Source organism: Diachasmimorpha longicaudata, chromosome 7 (genome assembly GCF_034640455.1).
Source record: "Diachasmimorpha longicaudata isolate KC_UGA_2023 chromosome 7, iyDiaLong2, whole genome shotgun sequence".
Classification (NCBI taxonomy): domain Eukaryota; kingdom Metazoa; phylum Arthropoda; class Insecta; order Hymenoptera; family Braconidae; genus Diachasmimorpha; species Diachasmimorpha longicaudata.
Window position 1 is genome coordinate 3360023 of NC_087231.1, and position 9805 is coordinate 3369827.

The 9805-nt window shown below is 36.7% G+C and overlaps 2 long non-coding RNA genes across 4 annotated transcripts; one reads left to right on the forward strand and one right to left on the reverse strand.

The window, feature by feature from the left end:
• Positions 1-520: 520 nt before the first annotated feature.
• Positions 521-1850, reverse strand: LOC135164694 (uncharacterized). Its single transcript, XR_010299378.1, has 2 exons — positions 1665-1850; positions 521-861 (listed from the first exon to the last, which is right to left on the reverse strand). It is a non-coding gene; the product is annotated as an uncharacterized LOC135164694 (long non-coding RNA).
• On the forward strand, positions 1138-8308 carry LOC135164690 (uncharacterized). Of its 3 annotated transcripts, XR_010299372.1 has the most exons (6): positions 1138-1459; positions 1779-1950; positions 4579-4868; positions 5482-5610; positions 5719-6037; positions 6157-8307. It is a non-coding gene; the product is annotated as an uncharacterized LOC135164690 (long non-coding RNA). The 3 variants fall into 3 exon arrangements; XR_010299373.1 differs by having other exon boundaries at positions 5482-6037; positions 6134-8308; XR_010299371.1 differs by having other exon boundaries at positions 5482-6037; positions 6157-8306.
• Positions 8309-9805: the final 1497 nt, after the last annotated feature.

The following is a 9805-nucleotide window of genomic DNA, read 5'->3' on the forward strand; positions in this document are numbered from 1 at the left end:
TTACAAAACGCGAAAAAAAAACGTTTTTGTTTCACACTTGTCTGTGTCTCCTGGATGATTCCGTAATTCTGAATATTAATTTTAAGAAAATTCTTCATAAATAAAAAATAAAAGTTAATAAAAATGTAAAATTTGTATCTAAAAATTCGAATTTTCTCTTATTTTTCTTCCTCCCAGGGAAAATCTTCGCGTAGAAAATACACCAACCAAAACTTCCCCCAAATAGAAACATCAAAAACCAAATTTAACAGTAATACATGAGGAGTTATATTCTGATAGAAGTATTCGTTGGATTTTCCGTTGGTAGAAAAGGCACAAGGGAGAGTAACGTCGCATAAGACACTTCGAGTATCCAAAGTAAGTGGAAGCTACGAGAGGTGTTGGGGTGCAGTGTTGAAAGACATATGAGGATTCCAGCGGCGAGATCGGATATGCGCGCCGACTATCCGACAACCGAACGCCAACCCTCTATATATCCGTGAAAAATTACATTTTCAAAGTACTAATAACGTTTATCGAGTTTTACATATTTACAAACTATTTATTTAATCCACTGAATTAACTACAAGTGTAGCACAAGCCCCGAAGTCACGTGACCAGACTACGAAAAAAATTGATGACGTTGGAAGGTGATTGAAGGACTGCCCAGTTCGAAGGTCAAGGCCCGAATGCCCTCCTGGTCCTCTCAGCCTGTCCATTCGTCCTCTGGCGTCGTCGTTGTGGGCCCAACGTCACTAGGGGCTACCAAGCCATCGGCTTTCCCTTCATCCCTCGATTTTTCACTTATCACCGACTCTCCGGAAAATTTCTCCGCTTTATCAGGGTTGCGGGGGAAAATTTTTCAGGGTTGTCAGGAGACGCCTTTTTCGCAGAGTCGAAACAAAGAGGGGTCGGTGCCCCGAGTGTAGCAAATATTTTAATTGTGTGGGAAAGTAATTGTAATAACTTCACTAAATAACTCTTTCATTTCAGAATAATCCTTGATATATTGGTAAACTGCTACACAAATAATTGTTATGTTTAAGCAAACATTAATTAATAATCTCAATGAATAATCGAAAGCTTATGTGCGAAGTACTCTCGCCCGCATTGCTGGGTAAACTGACTCGATCTTTGACGCTGTATTCATCATTTTTTTTAACGATCAAGTCCCAACCTGCGTCGCCACGACCCAATACCTCTCGTGTTTTTATTTACCAATTCCGGTGGTTCCCCGCATAAGACCGTCTTTGTTCCATACCTCTAAAGCCTCTGATTAACCTCGGAAACATTTCTCCCGCACGAGCTATCCCATAACCAACAACAAATGTGAGGTGTTGGATACCTTTGGCGACTTAAGGTCAGTTTTTTCGTCTAAACGAATGACGAATGCAACGTTTTTCATGAGGAATAGAACAGTGACGATCTCCATGACTCGTTGGAGATCGAATCAGCTCGGCAGGGTCGCTTAGCAACGAGGGCAAGTACACATTGGAACACATCCATATATTATTCAAATTATACCTGCTCTTAATTTATCATAATTATTGTTCACCTCATCACTACATTCCAAGGACAATTATATTTATCCAAGACGAATGGTCAACGAATTTATTCTAATATTACTATTTTTCTAGTGGAAGTCTTTACTACAGTGTCTAGTAACAAATAGTCAACTCATTAACCTGAAATGATTATTTCATAATTATGAACTGCGGAAAATATTCAACTTGAGCCACTTTTCGTCACGAGTCAATCAAAAAACTTAGTTCATTGTATTTGTTTATTTTGCTCCCTAGATTTCTCGAAAGAATCATTGCGACGAGATACGGAGAATTGTTGGCGGAATACTGTCAGCTCAAACGTCTCACTTATACTGGGAGACTAAATTACGACGGGCCCAGAGAGAAAGAGAGAGAGAGAGAGAGCGAGAAAAAGCGAGTAACCTTCGTTATTTACATCACAGCTAAGGTAAACTTTTCGTTTGGGATCTTTGCACCCGTTCAGCGTCTGTCTTCGAGTCACACATCCGTGACGATTGATATCTTCCGTCCTCCTTCGTGGAGTTTTTTTTTATCCTGCGACTCCGTTCATTCATTCGAAGCATTTGATAATTACAGAGGTGTACATTTAACACCAACCAATTTTTACTGAACGGTGTGGCAGTTTTTAAATGATTATTTTTTTCATCCCAATTTCAACTAATTAAATGGTGGCTTTTCTCGTCACGTGGTAGAAGTAAAACGGTTTTACTTCGGATATTTTTCGAATATTTCCCTGTATATTGTTAAGGGATGAAAATATCCGATAAACAATTTGTACGCGTTTCAATGCCCAAAACGGTCGTTAGAAAAAATCAAGTTCAAAGACTTTACCTCGACATGAGCTGATTTGGAATTATTAACTATTTATATGGAGTTATTTATTTGGAGTTATTAACTATTCTTCAACCAGGATTTTTTGCCGTTAGTGTAGTTGGCTACATTCTGTCAGGTTTCAATTGACAGACAATATAGTTCATAAAACTACTGGCTTGCTTTTGCTTCCGCATGGAAGCCTTGTATTTCACCGATTTTTCGATTCTTCAATTTCAATTGCAAGTTATCTAGAATGTTGTGAAACACAAAAAAAAAAGTTTTTTATATCATGTTCGTGTCTATGTGCAGGGAAATTTGCAATTTTTAAGATTAATTTTAAGAAAATTGTAGAACCAGACGGTAATATTTGTGTTATAAATGTCAATTTGCAACTCATGACAGCTATCACGAATCTTTACTTTGATACGTCGTTTCAGCTGGATCGATTCAGTAGTTTCTGAGATATAGGGACTTTTGTCAATTTTGTTTTTCCTCAATATCTCAAGACCTACTGCAAGAATATAAATTTTTCTTTCAAAATACTCGTCTCAGTGTGAGGTATCTATATCAATCGAAATATCCACATTTTTCTGAGTAAAATTTGGAGATATCGCCGTTTTTAGGTTTTATCGTCGTAAACGTTGTGCACATAATAAATTAACAAAAACTAGAGATGCAAGTTGAAATGTTGTACACTTGTAGCTCTCATAACATAAAAGCCTGTCGTTTTGGATGAGCGGTTCCAGAGATGTTACACCTTTTGCGTGAATGCACTTCCTTGAATATCTCATGAACCACTAAACAGATTTCATTTTTTTTCAAAATACTCGCCTCAGTGGGCACCATACAAAGTTACAAAAATATATATACCCGTTGGTACAAAAATCACAGAATATTGCCCTTTTTCCTTATTCTTCACAACTCCAGCATTCTATACTCAATAATTTGATGAAAAATTGAGATGACAATTAAAAATTTCTATGATACCATTTATCATATGAAAGCATTAGATGTCGGTGGGGAAATTCACGCTTGAACGATAGGCGCAAGCTTGGACCAACCTAGGATACCAAGCCTTAGAATTCTTAGTTTGGCCTACCAGCCTTGATCCTATGAAATTATCAGAGTTCAACCAAGTTTGGTGGTACAATGCAAATACAAGCTTGAATACCCAGGTAGTTCCAATCATGGCCCAAGCTTGGAATACCAAGCTTGGTCCGATAGCTGATGCCTAGGTAATTCCAAGCCTTGGAATTCCTAGTTTGGACCATTGGTGTCCAAGATCGTCCCAAGCTAGGTTAGCCTTGCTTGGACCAACTTGGACCCATAGTCATTCCCTACCTGGGTAGGCGCCGTCCGTCGGGTGGTTTCTCCAAAATTTATTGTTTTGTTGAAGTTCATGTTACCAATAGGCCAAATCTATCTTTCCAAACCCTCTGACAAATTTCTAAAATCGAATTGGTGCGAATCCATTAGGAAAAATACTACCAAAATATCGGATTGATAAAAATAAAGGAAAACTTCACTTCACTTCACTTTATACCAAATAGCGTCGGTCGCCTATTCGTTTCCTCCAGCTCTGTAATTCTTTTAGACTTTTTTTTTCAATAAAAAATCTTCATTATATTTCTACATAAATTTTACAATAAAGCACTCGAAGAATTCCATCGATATGCAGTTATGTATTTACTCATCTTTTCCGAGAACACTTTAATGGAGCATTGTGCCCAGGAACCAAGTTATTCGACTGTACCCTCAACTCCAAGTCAGATGGAAATATCATTTTACTTTGAATCCATATGCGCCCAAAAACACGATTATTTATCTCGACAATAAATTAGATTTTTCAATTTCTTTTTATAAACTTGATGACAAGAAGTGAAAAGATATGAACGTACAGAGAAAAAATGAAAATAAATTCGAAGGAGTTTGAATGTTTTGGTTTAAAGGCACTCACGAAGCGTAAAACATAAACATGAGAGGTGCGATTTGACGTACAAGCGAGAGGAAAAACCACTCCGGCTGTCCTTATACCCTTTGGAGATAGACTCTTTGGTAGGCTGCTTTGAGATTCTCAAAAGAGGAATAGTATAGTGACTGTGTACGTGGATGCGGAGGCTGGAATCTGTAAATCTGTCATTGCGGCCATATCCGTGGTGCGAGTCTCACACTGGCGTCGCGATGCTTGCCAGGATACCAGAGATTTTTTTTTTTCAATATTCTCTTTTTTTCTCTCTTTCAGTCATTCACCTACCCAAAGATCACTGCCCAATCGTTTCTTCTCTGGTTTGTTCAGTCTTTTTGTGTGAAAATTTCTCTGGTGTCAACTGTGTTTTACCAACCGGAACCAAATGGCCGCGGAAATGCAACTCAGCGGGATAATACATTCTTACAAAATGATAAAAATAATTTTCAAACAGACGTTGTGATTCTGAATCTGGTTCAAAGTGGGAAACTCTTACTTGGACAGAGCATTTTTATGTTTATGCTAAAACCAGATAGGAATTAAGAGTTGGAGGAAGCCTGAAACAGGTAAAATGTTAAAATACTGGAATGTCTTTTACTCACACCTCAAAATTCCTATCAATACCATAAATTTTCGCATATAATACCACAAGAGCTCCGAAATTATTGGATATTTCCCGATAGCTTCGTTGCAAACAAATGAACGTGTCAAATTATCCAGTTTAAAAATCAGTGAATTTTCTGGAAAACTTGACAAGCTTATTTGTTTGTAGGGAACCTTGAGGGAAATATCAGATAATTTCGAAGTTCGAGTGGTATTCGGGGGATTATTTTTTCCATCCAAATGTTGGCCGATAGAATTGCACCATGAGACATAATTTTCAACAAATTGCCATCCAATCTGTCAGATACAATTGAGGGTTACTTCATCATTTGTTTTTTTTATATAGGCAACATGCAAAATTTCCAGTGAAATTTCCAAGAATTTCCGCTGAAATACCGTGTTGGCTATACAAAATAACGTCGAATCGTGCAATCCTATTGGCCAAGATTTTCATGGTAAAAATAATCAAATTAATTTTCTAATTATTGTCATTGGGATATGGGTAAAGTAGATAAATAAATGTAGCAACACAATCAATTACTTTAACTTTATCACTTTGTTATCGGCACGAGGAAGACACGACTGACCTGGAGGACCGTTGTCCAGAGACTGAATTCTTACTATTTGAAAAACCTGTACTAAGGGAAAAAACAAGAGAACGTTTATGACTCCAGAGGACAGAGTTTTCTTTGAATACCACATGTGGTAAGGATTTGCGACGCTCTCAAGTGCGGAGCACAACAGATCATAAATTAGTCCTTTTCTGGAGACTCTTTCAAATACGTCATAAACCTTGTCGAGTGATTTTTGAAGATAAACAGAAGAGCTGTGTTCTAATCTTCCAACAATTGATATGTGGCTTCGTAAAAATTACTATACGCGAACGCCTGTTTCTGCATCCATTTTGACCATGCGACTTTTTTCGAAAACCATCGTGAGGTAACTTGATCCACAATGGATGCTCTCAGGAACACCAACGTTTTCGCCTTTTCAACTAACGCGAAACTTCATTCATTTAATCGGCCAATGGGAAAGACCTTACGCCATTTCGACTCGGACGAACTTCATTTATGTGCTTCTGCTTTCATAAATAGGATGTACTAGTTCAATTACTATTCTCTAATGACTGAAGGTAAGAAAATAGACAACGAATAATTGAAACTTGGAATCTCGAGTTTTACACAATTATAGTGTCGTTGAGTGAAAACTATTTTCTACGAAATCTCAGTGAATTTTGTTTCCCCGAATTAGGGGGAGGATCATGATGACGGATTCACGGGTCTCGTGGGTGCATCTACCGAGAACATCACACAATTGGTGGAGTAGAGCGTGTAAAAAATGGAAAGGAAGAAGAAAAAATGTCCATCCGCACATAAGTTTGTGGAATGCACTTTTGCACGATTCATTTGTCACAGAGAGAAAATAAAATCAAAAATTTATTGGGCTGACACTTTTACATATGATTTTTTGTTGAGTACATATTAAAGAGTCAAACGCCACAATTTCCGAGAACTTTCGTGTGAATACTAATGGTAGGAGAGACCAGGGTATGACGGGGTACCCAGGGGACGATGGAGTACTCCAAAAATTTTAGAAATTTTGGAAAACCGTTTTTTCATATATTGTAAGTTGTTTTACACTTGTTGAAATGATCTTAATGCCGAAGGGAGCGAAAAGAGATAAAAATCAACAATGAGAAATGAACTAATTGAATGAAATATAATTTTTAAAATGGTAAATGTCAAAATTAATAACAATAAAATTAAAAAATTGAACTAATCACCTCAGCAGCGAAATGGCAAACTGTAATGGGGCAAAATTAAAATTTTCCATAATTGAACATTTATCTTTGAAACAAAATGCTTAATGATCAAATGGTGAAAAACTTTTTTGTAGAAAAGTTCATCAGTTAAAAAATTGATCTTTTGACATTTTCTTCTAAGATTGCTCGTTTATCAGATAAGTGTACAATTATCAATGATTTAGGTTGTAACTTATTATAGTTTTGCACTTTGCTACTAAGATAAATTTTGAATAAATCAAAAGTAATTTGTTTCCCCAACTGAACATATAAAAAATTCTACATCTTCATGGGTTTATATGGTGTCCACTGCGACAAGTATTTTGAAAAAAATATTGAAATCAATTGAGTTGTTCATGAGACATTCAAGGAAATACATTCACGCAAAAGGTATAATGTCTCTGGAACCGCTCGTCCAAAACAACATCCTTTCATGTTATGAGAACTACAAATGTACAAATTTTCAATTTACGATCTCTATTTTTTGTTAATTTGTGATGTTCACAATGTTTATGATGATAAAACCTAAAAACGGCGATTTATGGAAATTTTACCCAAAAACGTGGATATTTCGATCGATATAGATAAGTCACACTGAGACGAGTATTTTGAAAGAAAAAATTGAAAGTCTTTGCGATATCGAGGAAAAACGAAATTTACAAAAATGACTATATCTCAGAAACTACTGAACCGATCCAGCAGTTCTGACACAACGTACGAAAGTAAAGTTTTATGATAACTGTCATAAGTTGAAAATTCTGATTTTTAGCTACAAATTTTACCGTATTGTTTTACAGTTTTCTCCAAATTAATCTTCAAAATTACGAATCTTCCAGCACATACACACAGACATGATCCAACAACATCATTTTTTCACGTTTCATAACGTTGTAGATGGCTTGCAATTACAGTTAGAGAATCGAAAAATCGGTCAAATGCAAGGCTTCCGTCTGGAAGCAAAAGTAAGCCGCAAAGAAGAGATTTAGGCATAATGAAATGAACGATAATAGCTGTCTTTCTCTCAGATACCTCGTCATACCCCAGCATCATTTACATTGTAGCAGAGCTAATTCCTGTGAATGTAATACTGCATCATCACAACGTATTATTTGATTTTTTATTTTTCGCCTGCAGTATCCATCCGCAAGATCAGTACCAATACCATAAATGGTTATTGTTAGTTTCCGTGAGAGACCGATGCGTGAGAATGACCTACTTTATTACAAATTGGCGTTTGCATGATATCATATACGGATATTGGATACCGCAAATGGGGGCCTTCAGTGGATGGACTTTACAAAGTTAAGGCTGAAAAGTGAAATTTTTTGTTGGCATAAACCAATATAAGCTATGCAGTTTATTTTCAACATCCGGACATTGGCACTGGTCCTTTCTCAAACTCAAATAACTGAAAATCGTTACGGAAAAACAGTTCACAAAAATACCGAAGTATTAGTGGACAAATTTCCTGCCAAAACTCCAACCTATTTCACTTCAATTAAAAATAATAACAAATAGTATTTAGTTTATTATTATTATTATTATTATTATTATTGTTATTATTATTATTGTTATTATTATTATTATTATTGCGAATGACGACCTATTTCTCTTCAATGAAAGATAATAAAAAAAAAAAGAAACGTGAGACGACACTTGTGGATATCTCTGAAGGGTCTGCAGGGTCACAGTATCATGAAAGATTTTCAACACTCATTCCATCTGCCACACACGAACACAAACACAAAATGAGAATGGAAAAACTAAAGAAGAGAAACCTCCAAGTGATGTATTTTTCACTCAGGAAACACAACGACTTGAGCCCTCGTTTTTTTCTGCCCCAGAGTCATCAAGCAGTTGAAAGAACCGAAGAATTCAGCCCCTAAATACAAAACTACAAAAGAGAGACACAATTCAACAAAGAATCCTTCAATTTTTTTGCAATCATATACTCCGTTATTTATTTACCGTTGAAATATTTACAACTCTGGGAGAGTTCCGAATGATCCTGAAGAAGTATAAAGGAAATAGGAAGAAGAGAAGGTCAAAGATGAAAGAATACAGGGGGTGTAGGGTTTACTACCGTCGTCGTCATGCAACGTCACACATCTCGGCGTCTCTGTAGCGCTTTACGTGTAAGTTGCAGTGCTAAAATCCAAAATTAACATTCAACTGGGTGAAAAAGGCAAAATTCAGTTCAATGGAAATATAAAAATTATGTACTGAGGCGGAATAATTTTTCGGTGAGACGAGTAATCTGTCTCTGAGGTATCGTATCAACTCATCACCAATGGGTGCAGATGTTGAAGAAGCTTTTGGTACTGATGTTGCTCATCATATCAATCCTAACCCCATTATAGATAATGGAATATGGGGGACAGAGAAATAACTTTGTACGCAGTGGATTTAATATTTTAATTCAAGTTTATTGAAAATGGCACGAGGAAGAAATGTCTGTTCACTACGACGTGTCACAGTAGACTAAAAGTGATCAACGAGACCAAAAGGAAAATTGTCATAATGTGACAGAGGATCCCCAGTTACTTTGCCACATGACCTCATGGCTTATGTTTATGTCTACTCCCAAGATCTCTCTCTATGTTGATACATTTTTGAAACCATAGACTCATAAAATCAATTTTCAGAAGACTGAGGTTATATTACACCAATAGATAACTATTCTGGAGAAAAACAATGGAAATTTACATAGATGGTTGCAGGATGACAGCCTTGGCCTCCATAAGGGTCCACGTTCTCCAAAGCCTAGTTCGTTCGCCTGCCTTTTGGGTTCTACACTTCTATTCTCCCATAGGAATCGCCAATCATTGACAGCAGGACCAACGGTGGGGACTCCAGACTGTCAATCCCGGCATTTTCTAGCAGACGACTGTCTTCAAACGATGGTGATGCCAATCTAGGGCAAACATTTCGATAGGTGACCCCGAAGCCCAGTGATGACCCTACCTCATAGCGGGGCTGAAGCTTGTAGTCAATGGTCATGTCAATGGAGTCATAAAGTTGTGAAAAAATGATTGGAGTCGATTATTTTGTATTTTTATTTAAAAAGTCAAAAAGTCATTTTAATTTCCCATCCATTTA